This window comes from Nuphar pumila, chromosome 5 (genome assembly GCF_984573655.1).
Source record: "Nuphar pumila chromosome 5, dmNupPumi1.hap1.1, whole genome shotgun sequence".
NCBI classification, from domain to species: Eukaryota; Viridiplantae; Streptophyta; class Magnoliopsida; order Nymphaeales; family Nymphaeaceae; genus Nuphar; species Nuphar pumila.
Genome location: NC_143253.1, coordinates 81,331,669 through 81,340,180, shown reverse-complemented (window position 1 = coordinate 81,340,180; position 8,512 = coordinate 81,331,669). Strand labels below are relative to the sequence as shown.

At 36.4% G+C, this 8,512-nt stretch overlaps 1 non-coding gene across 1 annotated transcript; it reads right to left on the bottom strand.

Moving 5' to 3' along the window:
• Positions 1–284: 284 nt before the first annotated feature.
• On the bottom strand, positions 285–390 carry LOC149837777 (small nucleolar RNA R71). The gene has a single exon (XR_016432287.1). It is a non-coding gene; the product is annotated as a small nucleolar RNA R71 (small nucleolar RNA).
• Positions 391–8,512: the final 8,122 nt, after the last annotated feature.

Below are 8,512 nucleotides of genomic sequence, written 5' to 3'. Positions count from 1 at the left end.
GAGCCATTTTGAGATTAAGGCCAGTGTGATTCAAATGTTACCTTCGTTTTATGGCCTTAGCAATGAGGACCCATATTGTCATCTCGACGAATTCCTTGAGATTTGCTCGACTGTGCGAATCAATAATTTTGGAGATGATGCTATGAGGTTAACTTTGTTTCCATTCTCTCTCACAGATAAAGCCAAGCTCTGGTTAAAATCTCTTGAGACGGTTCGTATTACTACTTGGGAAGGAATGCAAAAAGAATTTTTAAAAAAATATTTCCCAATTGGTAAGACGAACCAGTTTCGTAAAGCTATAACCAGTTTTTCTCAAATTGAGGGAGAACAATTTCATGAGTCTTGGGAGAGATTGAAAGATCTTCTCCGCAAGTGTCCTCATCACCAAGTGCCTCGATGGCAGTTGGTGCAGTATTTTTATGACGGGCTTACTGAGAAGCATCGTCAAATGGTTGATTCGTCTTGTGGGGGCACTTTTATGCTCAAGAGTGAGGACAAGGCATGGTCTCTATTCGAGACCTTGAGTGAAAACATGATGCATCATACCTTGTCTTCACGGCTCGATAGGACTACATCTCTGTCTAGTGGTCCTAGGAAAATTGGGATTTCCGAAGTTGGGTCTGAGTTAGATTTGCGTACCAAGGTTGACCAGTTGACTAGGAAGTTAGATCAATTCCTAGCCAATTCCTCGAGAAATCCAATAGAAAGAGTGTGCGAGCTATGTGCTAGCCCTGCACACTGTGTTTCAGATTGTCCGGCAGCGCCATTATATCATGAATTCGTTCAGGAGCAGGTGAATGCTGCCCAAGGTTTCGCTAGACCCATGCTTGAATCAGTTACACCATCATATACCCCAGGTTGGCGAAATCAATCCATTCCCCTATCCCATCAGCCCTCCCAGACACAGTATAGACCCAGTAACCCTTCACAAGGTTACTCGCACCCCATTTTTCCACAGGTTCATCCCCCAGCCCAACATGCTTATACTCAACCCCATCCTCATGAGCCTTCATTTAGTCAATCCTTCCAAGATAGGATATTACAAGTTTTGAGCTCCCATACGCAGTCAATAGCCAAGCTAGAGACTCAAATGGGACAATTGGTTGAGACTTTCGCTAGGCAAAGCCAAGGGAACCTTCATAGTCAGTCTGTTGTCTCAAAGGGAGAGAATTCCATGTCATTTGACTTGCAACCCACTGATTCACATCATGAGCAAGTCGAATCTGTTACATCCCTTCAGTATGGGAAGGCGTGTCACTCCACTCAGGAATCGACTCATGAACCTCATATCATTTCTACTAAAGAGTCGATCTCCATGATACCTCAACAGAGTGGGCCTTACTCACATAATGCATTATCATCATATAAAGCCCCATTTTTTCAGCCTGTAGGATCACCGATTGTTTTTAGTAAGCAAGAGGTGCAGATGCAGAAGGTGCTTGACCAAGTCAAGCCTGATCATATTCACCACTTGTCTGAAGTTGCATTAATTGATACTCGGTCGGTCCTAGACTCTCGATTCTTGACCAGTCTCTCAGATGAGACTAATCTCTGTTCTTCACGTCGAGAGAGTTATGATCCTACATTTGGAGGTAGAAGGGATGGAAACACAGTGCGTAGTGTCATAGATGACACTCTTTTCTTTATAGAGTCCGGTTGAGTCTGGCTTCATGTCCATTGATCTCATGGACGATGAAGGATTTTTCCAGGGATCCGTCTGGCTGGGGATGTGAAACTTAGCGCTTTATGGGAGGCAACCCATATTCTATACAGTATTACATTTGTTGTTAGGATTTATAGATTTTATTTTGTTTTATTTTTCGTTTTCTATCTTTTTCATGAGTTTCATGTTTTGTCATGTATACATTGCAATTATTACATTCATAGAACATGTATTTTAAATTCATGTCAGGTCATTCTACTCTTTTCCCTCATTTATTTCCTCTCATGTGCATTCACGTAGTTTCATATAAGCATGGGGGAGTGCCACTGGGACAGTGTCATTCAAGCATGGGGGAGGGTGTAGTTTGCACACCTTGATATTTCTATTTACGTTCTTGCACATGTTTACACATCTCTCATGAAAAGTAGATTTTTAAAGAAAGAGTTTAAACTTATATGAATGTTATTTCAAATCTGATGTTTTTAGAGGATTTTTAAGCCCCACGAAATTTTTTTTCTGACATAGATCTAAAAATTATGGTTGTTTATGTGGATTTCAAAGAAATGATGATAGATACATGTTAGAATTTATTTTGAATCATAAATATGAATATGCACAGTTCTATTTTTGAAAAACTAAGCAAATGAACAAAAGCATAAAATTGAGCTCAAAAGAAAAAAAATATAGCATGTGTTAGGTTGTTTGGATAATTCCACAATCCTTAGTAGATGGAACTTAGATGTAAGTTGAAACTTTTAATTCCATTTCGAAAAGGAGAGTGGAAAACTTCGTGAACCTAAGTAACTGAGAACAGATACAAGTTGAAATATTTGACTCTCACGTTATAAAGGTGAATGAAGGAAGTCACTTTTATGTCTTAGTTGATATCTTTTGGTATGTATTGAAAAAGTATAGAAGATATTAACATTGCACAAGGCATAAAAGCAGACCACATGCAAGCTATAAGAGAAAAATAAGTGCACAAAAAGAAAAAGCGTGAAAAAATGAAAAAATCGAGAAAAGAGCTGAAAAAGAGAGAAAAGTTCAGTGCTTAGAAGTGTGATTGAGAAAACCTGTGCAGAAAACATATGAGTGAGGATAAGTAAATAATAATATGTTTTTATTGGATTTTCTAAGAATAAAACATAAATAATTGTGATATTTAGAAAAGTGAAAGAAATTCCTTTTCTGTGGTGGTATATAAAAAACTTTAATTATATTATGATTTTGAAATAACAGGAAATATTTGTGAAAATAAAGTCTTTGATTATCTACTACTTGTGAGGATGTGTAATAGTATGCATACATGACAGAGATGTTTGTGGGTAGCATCACTGCAAACCCTCACGAGACCTTACTCGTCCACTGGGGTAACCCAGGGGTTGAAAGGGCTTGTTGCATGAGCTAAATGCAACCGTGATTCCTACGAAAGTGAGTTAGGTGATAGTTTGATTTCGTGCATTTTTCTAGTTTGCTCGAGGACTAGCAAAACATAAGCATGAGAGTATTTGATCATGCATATATTTTAGGGATTTTTCATATAAAAATATGCATGATTTCATGAGAAAATGATTTAAAAACCCAATTTTATGTTAGTTTCGAGTAAATGTGCTAAAATGATTTAAAAATAGAAAATGCATGAAAAATAGTTTTATTTTACATTTTAATGCCTATTTTAGTATTTGACATAATTGTAGTAGTTTAGTTTTTGAAAATCATAAAAAATTAGAGTTAAAATAGACTTAGTTTTGTATTTTCTAAAACATAGTCATTTTGAGTTGTTTTGTAAATAACTTTTTGAAGAGAGGTTTTTGAAATGCAATTTTACAAAGAAGAGGGACTTATGGAGAAAAGTTCAAAATTATAAATATCATACGTAAGGGGAAGAGAGGCTTGTCTTCTCTCTTTTGCCCAAGCCCTCTCTTCTTCCCCTTCTTCTCCACCTCTTCTTACCTCTTCTTCTCCTTCTCCCTATTTTTCCCTCTTTTTCTCATCCTCTTTCCGGTGGAGAATTCCTACAACGACTGAAGCAAGAGAGAGGATTCAAACCTCTCTTCTAACCCCTCCGGTGAGTTTTTTTTTTCTTTCTTTCTTCTTCTTATCTTCTTCTTCTTCTCCTTTACTTCTGATTTTCTTTCTTCTTTTTTTGTTTTTTTTAATCTGATTTCTTGTAAATAGTAGATGTAATGTTTGATTTCAATTTCATTGTGCATTTTGAAATCATCGTATTAGCATTAGCATCTGAATTTTTTTGCATACTTTCTTTTTAATTAAAATTGTGCTTCAATTTTATTTCAATAGCTATATAGTTTCATAGATTCATTTTAAACATAAGTTCTGTTTCATTTCTATTCGGTTTTCTGTATTTCAAATTTGTTAAAAAAAAAAACAGACATTTTCGTTGTGCTTGTACAGAGAAAACTCAAGTAGCCGTGAAATCTATTTCCGGTTTGCTTGGATCTGAAGTTCTGAGAAAACATTAGATTCAAATCATCAAATTTGTTTGTGCAATCGTTGAATTTCAATATTTCTACAGGAACTTGATCTAAAATCTGTCGCTAGAGCATCCAGATTGTCTGAATCCGGATCGATTAGAAATTTTTACAGCTTGATCGATCATCTGGATCGATTCTCAATTTTTTCGGCGATCATTGTTTTCAAAGCTTATTAAATTGATCTCTAGCATTGATCAGAGGTATGGAGTGTTATCAGGCCGACGTTCTTTTGCCTGAATTCACTGAATCTGCCATAGATTGCCGTGAATCATGAATCTTTTGTAGCTGTCGTGGATAGCTGGTCGGAATTCACTATGTCAGCCGGAAATTTCACAATCAGCGTGAAGAGTTTTTGACCGGTTGTTGTTTTCGGTGGAGGATTTCTATCACGAATTGAAAATTCTAGCAAGTTTTAGATTCAAAATTGATAAGTAATTCTTGTTAACTGATATCAATTTCTAAATATTTTCATTGATCGCCAATGAAAATCTGGTGTCCGACGAATGATGATTTGTCCGGTGAGCACTGTATGTTTACTGTGCTACAGTGAGGTCCAGTGAGATCTGGATTGTGTCTTCACTGAATGGTGCAAAAAAAAAATCGTTGGCATTCCACAATTCATTACTGAAAATCAGTGAAAATCAATAGTCACTGTTATCTAATTTCCGGCAAGGGTCATTTTGAATATCAAGAGCTACTTGACAGCTTGGATTAAACTGAAAGTGGAAATTACTGTTGATTAAGTGTTGATCTTTAGATTTCAATTTGCTGAATGTCTGGAATTCTAATTAGCATGATTTGAAATGTTATTAAGTTTTTAATGAAATGTTATAAAGTGTTAGCTGTTGTTAGGTTAGTTGTTAATTAATTTGTTAGTTGTTTAGCTACATAAATAAGTGTGTTGTAATTAGTTTAAGTAATTGTTAGCATTAGTGTGATTCGGTAACTGTTAGTCATTTAGTTGGGTAATTGTTAGTCATGTAGTTGCACCTTAGTTAATTAGAAATTAGTTTTACTTAGTTAAGAAAATGTTGTCTGTTAGTTTTTTTTTTATTATTTTAAATTTAGTTCTTAAAATTGCTTAGTGAATTGCTTAGTCATAGTATTTTAGCATTTAATTAGTATATGTTGCTCAGTGTAGTCTCTATTAGTATCTTGTACTGCTTGTGTTCTTGTGATTTGTGCAGGATAGCATAGGAGCGGAGCTAAAGCACATACGTGACACAGAAGTGCAAGAATAGAAGATATTTTTTCTTTTATTTTAGAATTTAGGCATTTAATTGGGTTTGTAAATATTGCACTTTACGCCCTCTGCGAAGGGTATTCATTTGTTGTAATAGTTAGTTGTTTTTACCTTTATTGAACATTTTACATTTTAATAATACGGCAATAAAGAATAGTTTAGAATTGTGTGTTTGAATACAAAATATTCTCATTCCCTGAGTTTGACCCGGTCTCATCCACTAGTGGGAACCGGTTTTTATTATTTGATGTCTGGTTTTCACATGTTTTCATATAAAAATCTTTTCAAAATTACAATGATTTAAAAGAAGACATCAATAGGCTTTTGCTTATACTACATATATAGCGCGTAAATGAGCGTTCAAATGGAGATCAACTCCAAATCGCCAATGCGATTCCCTGACCGCTCCTCATTCAAGATTCTGCTTGACGAATGAAGCCCCTATTGGAAAGGCTTCGGTTTTTGGCAAAATGCTCTTTACGTAAAGACTAAGTCAATTACGTATGGCCTGGCTATGGCCCAGGGTTCCTGCAACCTTGATGGATGCAAAGTATGCACAACGGTGCACATCCATTTCCCCGAATTAAGCATGGCGATTTCCTACCAAAGAGGGGAGATGCCACTGAAATGGATAAAAGAAACACACGCTTTCTCCGTAAAAGAGAGAAAGTGCTGCAGAAATTTCTAAAGAAGCTAAGAATAACTCAGAAAGAACGTAGCAGGATACTCTGACATATAGTAGAGTGCTACCCGGTTCATGGATTTCCTTCTATAAACGTAGAAGGGTTCGTTGCACCACTGCCGGTAGAGCAGGGAAGGTGCTGACGACATGGTTGGCAGAAGAGCTGTCGAAACCAGTTAAACGGCATAATAATGTTCGTTGATGGAACGATGCCAGAGCGGCTCGTATCTTTGTGCCTACGAGGGCACCTTGCTCGTAAGGGCCGCTAAGCCGGAGTAGAGGTTGCGCCTTGGGTAGGTTTGGACTCGTTGCATAAAAATACGCCGAGTAGCCGATCCATTTAGATCGAGTCATATGCATGTTCATTGAGAACGGTTACGCAACCAGACTCGTAAGGGCCGAAGAGCCAGAGTGTGTTGTTTCCACCCAAAGAGGTGTGATGCTCATGGTGGCCGAAGTGCCAAAAGCGGTGTTCTGCATGCATATGAATAAGACTTAAGGTCGCACATGCCCGCGGTTGAAAAATCGTGTTAGGGGTACCCCGTCAGTAATGACTGTGTTGGGGCGAACTGAATGGGGTCGGGTACATACTCCCGTAGTGCTAAAGCACGGGCTGCCTCAATGGCTTGCAGATTCTGTCCAAGTAATTGTAAGACTGGCAGACCCCTTCAGGAATTATGCTCACTGTGGAATGACAATGATGGTACAGCCTTGAGTGACACGTATTTTACTTTGGACCATCGCGGTTTGCCCCGAATCGCCTCGTGGAGCAAATCTACGCGAGTCAGAACCTCAGAAAGCGATAATAGCTAAATTTACGTGTATTGCTCATGCTGGAACAAGGAATTTCTAATAATGAAGTATATCTCATTTAAAATTCTTCAAAAAAACAGTGGGGCTTACATCCTTCCCTCCTAAAAAGGGATTTCGTCCACGAAATCACGAACGCTAGGCCACAAAAAGGTCAGGGTATTTCTCCCTCATACTGGCCTCTGGCTCCCATGTGCATTCCTCAATGCCATGGTGTTGCCACCGCACCTTAACCAATGGAATGGTCTTGGTACGCAGAACTTGATCACGACGATCGACAATCTCAACTGGTCTCTCAGCCACAGTTAAGTCCTCTTGCACTTCGACTTCTTCGTATCGGATAACGTGCGAAGGGTCCGGAATGTTGATGTCTTCTTTTAAATCATTGTAATTTTGAAAAGATTTTTATATGAAAAACATGTGAAAACCAGACATCAAATAATAAAAACCGGTTCTCACTAGTGGATGAGACCGGGTCGAACTCAGGGAACGGGAATATTTCGTATTCAAGTACACAAATCTAAACTATTCTTTATTGCCGAATTATTGAAATATAAAAATGTTCAGAAAAGGTAAAAACAACTAACTATTACAACAAATGAATACCCTTCGCAGAGGGCGTAAAGTGCAATATTTACAAACCCAGAATCAAATTCCTAATTCTAAACTGAAAAGTAAAAAGAAGCTTCTACTCTTCGTACTTCGTGTCACGTAATCGCTTCCGCTCCAGTCTGTGCTATCCTGCACAGTTCAAATGAACACGAGCAGTACCAGAGCTAGAACATGAAAGAAATGATAAAAGACATCTAAATGACTAATTACAATTGAAAAACTAATTCTAATTAAATCTACTAACCAATTAACTAATTAGAAAACAATTAACTAACAATTACTTAACTAATAACTAATGCTTACTTAACAAAAGATGAATGTAAAAACAAAACAGGAAATTAGAAAAAAAACAGAAAATAGAAAATTACTAAATGACTAAAACATGAATTCAAGGATTTGTAAAACAGGAAGTTGCTGAATGAAGGTAAAGAAACTTAAAAATTTCAGAAAACAAAATATGAGAGGAAAAACATGAAAAACTGAATGATGAACAAGAAATGAATGTAAATGAAGACAGGAAATGCAATACTATAAAACAAACAAAAGAAACATTAATGAAATCAGAAAATGCAAAACTAGAAATTCAAAACAGCAAAACAGAAAATTAATGAACCGAATGCTTAACTACAAAAAAAACAGAAAATGACATTATGAGAAAACAGGAAAATTAAACTAAAAACAGGAACAGTAAAATTCAACAAACAGCAATTTGAATGGAAGAAAAGAAAATAGGAAAATAAAAAATTAAAACAAGAGATTAAAACCTATTTAACAAAACAGGAATTCAAAGTTAAAAAATCAAACAAGAATTTGCTGAAATGAAAACAGAAAAGAGAAAGAAACATTTAACGATAGCAACTGAAATGAAAGCAACTAAGAAAATGTAAATTGAATAAAAGAAAAGAACAAAGATAAATTGCAGAACAGAAATTAAAATCGATCTAACATAGACAAACTAAAGAGAACAAAAACTACAGCTGAAATGCTAATATGAGACAGTAGAATGA